General features: G+C 41.0%; 1 protein-coding gene across 1 annotated transcript in view; it reads left to right on the forward strand.

Moving 5' to 3' along the window:
• The window catches only part of LOC103118814 (NEDD4 like E3 ubiquitin protein ligase), a 149,310-nt gene that overhangs the window by 32,444 nt on the left and 109,751 nt on the right, over positions 1 to 7,115 (forward strand). The window lies entirely within an intron of this gene.

Genomic DNA, 7,115 nt, shown 5'->3' on the forward strand with positions numbered 1-7,115 from the left:
CTGCCCCAATTTCAGGACCCATCTTCCTCAGGTGGGACATAGAGTATGTTGTCCAGCCTCCCTTCAGAAGATGGAACATTCTCAACTGTTGTTGATCCAACTTGAGGGCAAGGTCCTGTGGAGGCCCACAGAGGGGTCCATTGTGTTGTTCCTGATAGAGATGACCGGTATCAAAGGAGAGAGGGATCTGTTTGAGGTCCAGGCCTGTCATGTCTGTTTGGGAATCTCAGGACTCCCCAGTTAGGGCCCCAGCTGATGGGGTGGCCTGATAGTGACTAAAGAGTCACTGTTAAAGTATGCCAGTCTCTTGCCCTTATTCAGCTTTTGCAGTCCTTGCTTTGATAAGGTTAGCTTTGAAGTGACTGAGGGAAGTATAATAGGAAGTAGGTGAGGAGGTGTCTACTAGTATCTAAGTAGATGTCTACTACTAGGTGTCTACTAGTATCTAAGTAGACACTATTTCATTATGAACTTTATGGTGTCTTTTTAGGTCTTTCTACTTGCAGATCCTCCAAGTTTTTTTTTTTAATATTTATTTATTTATTTATTTATTTATTCACTTTTGTTGTCCTTGTTGCTTGATTGTTGTAGTTATTATTGTTATTGTCATTGATGTTGTTAGATAGGACAGTGAGAAATGGGGAGAAAAGGGGAAGACAGAGAGGGGGAGAGAGAGAGAGAGACCTGCAGACCTGCTTCACCACCTGTGAAGCGACTCCCCTGCATGTGGGGAGCTGGAGGCTCGAACTGGGATCCTTACATCGGTCCTTGCGCTTTGCGCCACGTGTGCATAACCCACTGTGCTACCGCCCGACTCCCCCTCCAAGTTTTTTGAAGTGCATGATGCTTGGATTTCTATTATTTCTTTGCTCATACTCATGTTAGATCCTGCCAGTAAAGCTGTCTCCCTGTTCTTAAGTAACGCATGTTGAACTCACAGGGAAAGGTTCAATGCAGGAAACAAGAAAATCTCTTCATCAGTATTCTTGTTTTTTGGATAGAGATAGAAAAATAGAGAGTAAAGGGAAAGATAGAGAAGGAGAAAGAGAGATAACTGCACCACTGCCTCACTGCTCATGAAGCTTCCCACCCTGCAGGTGGGGACCAGAGGCTTGAACCCTAGTCCTTGTGGACTGCAGCACGTGTGCTCAGCCTGATGATGCACCATCACTTAGCCCCTTCATCACTGTTCTTATTTGACAACTAAATGCATAATCAAACACCTGCAGTTTGTTTCTGTTTTTTTTTTCTTTCTGCCTGTTGAGTTGCTCACTTAATTTTCATTGTGCTTAGAAACTCTCTCTGAATTGGTCTAAGTAGCATTATATTAGTAAGGAAAATGAACTATAAAATGGAAGCCTTAAAAAGACTGCTTTTAATTTTTTTAATTATTACTGATTTATGGTTTCTTTACAAAAGTTCTAAGAGTTCAGGGGCTTAGTGTCATACACAGGTGGATTACATCTCACTGCACCAGCTGCCAGAATTCCTGGTGCACCCCCCCCCAACACACACACACACACACACACACACCCTTTCTTAACCATCATAGTTTTCACAGAGACAAAAAGCCAGTGTGGTTACCCGCCCCTCCCATGTTTGTTTGCTTTAGTTATCTAGGTAGCTTCCATATGTGAGTGAAGCCAGTTAGTAGTAGTTTTTCAACTTTGTGTGTTTGGGCATGGGGGATTCTAGCTTTGAATTGCTCGTGAATGTTTCATGAAGTCATCAGGAAGGTACTGCTGTATTAAGCTAAGCACCTCTGAGCTTCCTGCTCTCAGTCTAGCCCAGCTGATGTCTGTGCAGGGTGGTAAGTTGAAAAAATAGCCCCTGCACTCAAGAAGAACACATGTCACTGGGAAGATAAGACTAGCATACCAAATAGTAGGTAATGTGTCTTTTCTTTTGGAATTCTATCCAAATTTAGACTAGACCTTCTCACTTGTGAGAATAGTCTACATCAAGTAAACAGGAGATGATGGCAAAATGTTGACAAGGATGTGGAGGAAAAAAAAGGATTCTGTTACATTGTTAATGGGAGTGAACAGTGGGGCAGTCCCTTCAGAAGATGGTATGGAGAGTCCTAAACAAATGAAAAATGGAAATAGTTTATGATCTGGCAGTGTAGCTCCTAGGCATTTACCCAAAGGACATGGAAACACTAATTCAAAGGGAATTATACACCTTTATATCCATAGCTGCACTCTTAACAATAAGCAAGTGGAATCAACAGATGATTAGATAAATTATGGGACATGCATTCAATGAAATGCTATTCTGCAATTTAAACAGATGAGTTTTTTTAAATGTATTTATTATTGGAGAGAGACAGAGAAATTGAGGGGGGAGGGAGAGGGAGAGGTAGAGAGGGAAAGAGACAGAGACTCCTATAGCCCTGCTTCAACACTCATGAAGCTTTTCCCCTGCAGGTGGGGACCAGGGATGTGAACCTGGGTCCTCGTGCACTGTAATGTGAGCACTTAACCAGGTGTGCCACTGCCTGGCCCTTTAAAGATTTATTTTAAAAAAATATATTTTATTTATCTATTTATTAGATGGAGATAGTGAAGTTTAGAGGGGAGGGAGATGTAGAGAGGCAAATAGACACACACACAGAGAGAGAGAGAGAGAGAGAGAGAGAGAGAGAGTCCTGAAGTCCTGTTTCAGCACTGGTGAAGTTTTTCTCCTGCAAGTGGGGACCAAAGGCTTAAACCTGGGTCTTTGCACACTATAATGTATGTGCTTAGCCAGGTTTGCCATTGCCTGGCCCCAAGATAATATTATATCTTTCAGAACAAAATAAATGCGACTGGCGGTGATACTACTTAGTAAAATAAGGAAGTAAAAACAACTGTGGGGTGGCTTCATTCATGTGAAATACAGAAAATTGAAACACATGAACTTGCAAAAAATATATAAGAAGAGGAGGAGGAGGAGGAGGAGGAAGAAGCAGCCACTAAGAAGCCAACCTGTCTCTCGAACTTCATAAGAGCTTTGATGGTTATCACAGGGAGGGAGGGGTACAGTATGAGACTATGTCCCTGTGATATTACAATCTTTGAAACCATTATTAAGTCACTAGTAAACATTTAGAAAAATAAAAACTGTTGGCTACATCACTGTTTAAAAGCAGGCTGTTAAGATACATCCTGTTTATGTTTTACCTTAGTAATGGAACTAGGTGCTCTTAAACCTGGTCTCCAGTTTTCTGTTTACATAGGATAAATAAAAACTCAATTTATAATATGATAAATTACCAAAGACTTACACATGGTTATTGGATGATTTTTTGTCTTGATTTTTGAATTATATTGATTCATTGCTATTTTTCCTTCTTTATAAGCCTGTGCTCATTTCTTTAGGATCTGATTGTAATGGAGTTCTTCTGACTTTTGATGATATAGAGAGGAATCATTATGGTCTGATATCCTTGTGTGGTAGGCTTCTTGATATGTTAGATACCCACCTGCAGGTTTCTTAAGTTTTTCAATGAAACCCAAAGGATGTTATAAGAGGAGAGCTGTGAATTAATTTCACAGTCTTAGATTAATTTCTGTTTAGCTGAATTTTGCACCAACTTCAGTGCTTGTTTCCTTTTAGATAACTGAGTTTGAAGGCCCTTCCAATTTCCCCTGAAGGTGGGGCCAGGGGCTTGAACCCTGGTCCTTGTGCATGATACATGCACACTCTATCATTTGTGTCACTACCCCAATCCCTGGCCACAGTTTCTTTCTTTTTGCCTTGCTGGGACCAAAGAGAAAGTTCTTTTTTTTCTTTTTTGCAGTTAGTGAAAAAATAATGGTGGGGGTGGGGAATTACATTTGTTGCCTTGTAAACATGTTAGAACTTCTTTATAATTGTAAAACTTTGTTTGAGTTCCAATTAGTCACACTAATCATAGATTATAAACAAGATAGCTAAATTCCAGCCTCTAACTGCAACGTAGGCCAGTATTGCAGTGAGCACTACTGGTGCATCACTGGTCCACATGACCCTTGGCCCATGACCTATGACCTTATAGTCAGTCACACATACTCTACAAATAACCTGCACCTTGTTGCTAGAACGGGGACCTTTGAATTTAGATTTGACTCACTTCGGAGTTTCTGTTAACATTCCCTTATTTCTACTGAGAGGCAGGAGAAAATATCATGAAGCTACTAGAATCCTTTATACTTCACAGTAAGACTTGAAACTCTGACAGGTGTGAAGGAATCATCACTGTCTTCTCTGCATACCTGGTTTATCTCCTACATTGAAACCTTTTGTAGAATTATTATGTTAATCAAGCAAAAATCCACCCAAGAAGGCAGAGCACCCTGTCGTCTAAGTTGTTCAAAAACCATTGTTTATTTACACAGAAATGTTTGTTTTATCTTCCCTATGTTTTTCTGCTAGTTTTGCTAATTTTTCGTAAGATCTCTTTCCATAGTGCAAAATGATGTATTTCCTGAATTGTTTTTATTAGGGATTTAATAAAGATTTGCTAGATTATAAGATTACAGGGTATAGTTCCACACCCCCCCATCACCAAAGTCCTGTGCCCCCCCCACGGATAACCACCAATCTTCTCTCACCACGTTTATGTGTTTCAGCTCTTTATACCCCACACATAAGTGAACCCCTCCAGTGATTGTCTCTCACTTCATTTTTTATTTATTTACTAGAGAGAGACACCTGCAACACTGCTTCACCACTTACAGAGCTTTTCCCCTGCAGGTGGGGAACCCGGGGCTCAAACCTCGGTCCTTGCACATTGTAAGATGTGCACTCAACCAGGTGTGCCATCACCTGGTCCCTTTATTCACTTGTTTACTTATTTCACTAAGCTAAATCACCTCCAGTTCCATTTATTTTGTCCCAAAATATACAATATCATCATCATTTTAATTGCAGAGTAATATTCCTTGGAATAGTTATATATTATCTGGTCAGTGATCTGTGAGCAGTTCAGCAAGGTTCAGGGGCACATTTCACACAGAGGCCATCATCTACCATGTAGACAGCATCATTGTTCATAGACTGCCCCCCACCACAGCTAGATTTACATCTGGGTTATAGGGGAATGGAAAGTGTATTCAGGGGGACATCTGCATAGCCAGCTCTGAAATGCTGTTGCCAGTTTAAGTGTCTAAAACAAGATCTAGAAACAGTGACGGAATGTGCACACATTGGAGTATTGAGTAATGTAAGGAGATACCAAGAGGTCAGCATGCCAGTGAAGGCGCCAATGTCCATATCTGAGACACGAATCCATCATGCTCAGAACTGTGTTGTCCTTTGCTATAAAAGGAAGGAAGGAAGAAAGAAGGAAAGAAAGAAAGAGGAGCTTCGAAGGAAAGAAAGAAAGAGGAGCTTCAGCAGAAATATTTTCCAAGTAATCCCTTTCTGATTTGGGTGACTTGTTTGCATTGAACTTCATCACAAACTGTTATCAGTGGATAACCTCACAACAGAGACATCGGCTATAAGACCGTGCAGTACATGATCGCTATGTAGTAAAGGTGTACACATTTGCACTGTTTGTCTTGTGATAGAGCAGACTGTTTATCTTGTTGTGAAAGCAGACTCTTTCAGTGTGTGGAAGAGTCAGACCCAGCACATAAACTGTTCCATAAAGTGAATGATAGGCCCAGCAGCTTGCGATGTCAACAAATGCAGATCAGTCTGAGTAAGAATCGATACTAAATATTACTAAGTGCTATGCAAAGTGATGGGACTGCAAAGATGTAGGCTTGAGCTATCCCTCATGGACATCACCTGCATTCAGGAATGCTCACAACTTGAGGCTCGTGTATAGGGGCCAGTAGAGACATCTCCAGAAGACCCAAGATGCAGGAACAGGATTGTTCTTTGATGATAATTATGCAGCTCTTATTTGCTTAGAACAAAGCACTACAGGCTGATATGTACACAAAAGGAAGTCAGTGTGCTAAATTTATTTCATTGAGGAGCTCAGAGAGTATTTTCAAGCCCTTCTTTCTTTAACACTTTTTAGCAGACTCTTAGCGTAGCACGATTCACATTTTTCACTTTGTCCTCATTTCTTTCATTTTATGCTGTGCAAGTGCTGAGGAGCTTAATTAACTAAGGAGTATGTGCTCAAACAGGCAGCCCTAACCAGCATGAAATTCCTGCCCCTTTTATCTCTGCTTGCACCCCTCCGCCAAAGAATTCAGACAACTACTTGCTGGACTTACAAACAAGGCAGATCTGTGGCCAACAATTGTGTTTGAAGATGTGGATCTGAAGTGGGTTCATGTAAAAGAAATTTGCCAGTAGAAAGTGGAATGCACCATTTCTCTTCTAGTGAATACTTTGCTGGAGCCCCTATGGTAGGAATGAGATGGAGAGCCTAGAAAAGACCATCAGCCTGCTAGGTGACTTTAGTTCTCAGGACCAGGAATTCATGTGCGAATGAAGATATTGGTGAACACGTGCAAGTGAGGCAGTCCTGACTTCCCAGAGCACACTCTGAGCCCCTGCTCACAATGTTTTTCATGTTCTCATACTCTGTACACCTTGGATATATAAATATTTGTGCAACTATCGTCTTGAAGGGATTTTGTAGCTTCTATTTCTATTTGCTTCCTTGTGCACTCACCTACCCCCCCCCCCCCGTATTGTAAGTAGAAAAATCAACCTTGACAGACAGTTGAGTCACAGTGTTGATGTTCTAATTCTGACGAGTTCCCTTGTATAACGTGTGTGTGCACACACATGTCTGTGTTTTTCTTGGAATGAGCACTGAGTAAACTAAGGGCAGTACTCATTTGCTATAATTCAAAAGGGAGGAGAAGTCTCTCAGAACCATTTGGAGAGAAAAGGAAAAAGAAAAAGCTAGCCAGACACCCAAGTTAGAATGGCAGGCTCATTGAGTATGACCTTGAGCATTACAAGGAAATAAGCTTCTAACAAATGACAGCAGAAATTGGCTATTTTTTAAAGTTTATTTATTGACTTAATAATGATTGATAAGACCATAGAATAGGAGGGGTACAATTCCACACAATTCCCACCACCACAGTTCCATATCCCAGCCTCTCCATTAGAAGCGTTCCTTTTCTTTATCCCTCTGGGAATATGGACCCAGCATCATTATGGGGTGCAGAAGG

The sequence above is a fragment of the Erinaceus europaeus genome, chromosome 15, assembly GCF_950295315.1.
Source record: "Erinaceus europaeus chromosome 15, mEriEur2.1, whole genome shotgun sequence".
Lineage (NCBI taxonomy): Eukaryota > Metazoa > Chordata > Mammalia > Eulipotyphla > Erinaceidae > Erinaceus > Erinaceus europaeus.